Source organism: Vigna radiata, chromosome 8 (genome assembly GCF_000741045.1).
Source record: "Vigna radiata var. radiata cultivar VC1973A chromosome 8, Vradiata_ver6, whole genome shotgun sequence".
Classification (NCBI taxonomy): domain Eukaryota; kingdom Viridiplantae; phylum Streptophyta; class Magnoliopsida; order Fabales; family Fabaceae; genus Vigna; species Vigna radiata.
This window is the reverse complement of record NC_028358.1, coordinates 5,269-7,623: the sequence shown is the minus strand read 5'-3', so window position 1 is coordinate 7,623 and position 2,355 is coordinate 5,269.

The window sequence follows — 2,355 nt, the reverse complement described above, 5'->3', positions numbered from 1 at the left end:
GCACAAGTTTAATTAAAAATATTCTATACTACTAAGTTATAATATAATTAAATTTGAAATGTCCAAGTGTAGAGTCTTGAATTATTTGATAGCACTCCAAATGTCCTAAATTGTGTTTCCAAAATTTTCCCTGAAAATAATAATGCAAATAATTAGCTCAGAAAATTCAAATTAATTAAAATTAGAGTTTTCGGTCAAATTAAGCATAATTAGGAAAAATGGAAAAATACCGGACAATTAAGCACAATTCCCTGATTAATTCTAGCACAATAAACTAAGTAAAGTCAAGAAAATATTGACTCATCAAAATAGACCACACTTAGTCTTTTGCACTCCTGGGCAAAACCAAGACGAAAACCAGGAAACAATCAACGAACATTAGGGAATTGACACAGACTCAGCAGACAGACAACAAAGACTAACAGGGATAAAAACAAACAGAATTACACCATTCTCAAGAAATCTGGACAGAGATAAGAAGTAGACAATATCCAACACTGAATCAGAGAAAACAGATACTCAGAGAAATCATCCAAGCAATTCAAGACATGGCAAAATGATCAGTCAGCTCAAGAGGTGAATCAAAAGCAACATAACCTCACAGATGCACACTATCAGTGTTTCTCTCAAGTGTTTAGGGTAAACAATTTCAACTCAATGCACTCAAGAAAGCAAACACAAACAGACTTGGTAGGCCTCTAATATCAACACTCAAAACATATGCATGTTCAAATCAAAAGGTCTTTTATGGAAGTAATGGGGCCAAGGAAAAAGGAGGATAAATATGGATAAGAAGCTACAAACCAAAAGGAATAGAGGAGCAATGGGGAACAAGTGTAAACACATTCAAATTACACTCAAAACCTCTAATTCAATCCTCTTTTTGACTCCATTGTTCACAAAACAAATTTTTTTAATTTTTTCTCATTTTTCTGCATTTTTTTCTCTTTTTTTTTTCATCTTGTCTCTTTTCTTTTCCTCTCTATTTAGAACACAACTGTAAGAGACAAGATATACATCATATTCACAAAAACGAAAACAAGAAGAGGAACCAACTAGCNAATTCATTAGAATCCCCAAGGAGACCACACTTATTCCCAAAACAATTCCAAAGCTCCAAAATTCCCTAAGGTTCAGGTAATCATGGTTTTTCACTTAGGGTTAGTGTATAAGCTTCAAAACAAAGAAATAGGGAAAGTAAAGGCTCAAAGGGGCTATCAAAGGATCACAACAAGGTAGGCTCATCTGGCTAGAGAGGCTCAACAACAAAACTGCCTTTATCACTTCCAAACATGCATATCAATCGAGAATCATCAACAAGAGTCAAGCCANGGCATATGTGCAAGCAATCAAGAGACATATCACACACAAGAAAGAATATCAAGTGGCTCAAATCTCACACATGGTAATTTCTGTCACAATCAATCACCCTCTCAAACATCGTAATCATCTTTCCAAGCAAAGAAAAGCAAGGATTTCCAAGTAAATCAGAGTATCAATGAAGTGAAGGAAAAACTGAAAACCTAAACAAAGTCTAAAAATCAAGAGAAACATGTAAAACTGTACACAAGACAAAACAAAAACTACCTAAAAAACGAAAAATTTAACGCAGAAAACATAAACTAACAAAGAAAAATCAGAATCTCCCCCAATAGACCACACTTAAACTACACAGTGTCCTCAATGTGTCACAAGCATAAGATCAGTATCATAATAGTCAACAGATCAAGGACAAGTGCAATTCAAGTGGGAAAAGGGGAAGAAGGGAAAGAAGAAAACTCCCCTGATCATGGTGGCAGTTGCCAAATTTGGATTTCCAGGGAGAGGTCTTCCACCACCGGATTCAGCAAGGAAGTCTTGAGGAGGAACTGCTTCAGTCTCCAAATTTGATCAAGCAAGGAGGTGTCCTCCACAGCTGGATCCAAGAGGCAGTGATTGTTGATGAGCGAGTTCAGTTGGTGCCTATTGATGTTGAAGCTTTTATGTATTCTGGCACCCTTGTCTTCCACCATGGGTGTGTGTTGATCAAATTCATATGTACCTCCTGCAACATGGTTAGTGCAACATGGTTCCACAGAATTAACATGCAGGGGTATAACACCCAATCCCAGTGTAACAGGCTGAACCAATGATATACCCTCAGAACATGAATCAATTTCAGAAATAGAAACAATATCAATCACAGGTTCAGATTCATGTTCAGTGCATGGAGAACAAACATTCAGATGTGATAACACAAGGTGGTTCTCATCATGCAAAGAGGGAGAATGAAAATCATGCTCATCAACCTCATAATCATCAACATACCTATCATCAACATAATCATCAATAACAAAATCAATCACAGGTATGTTT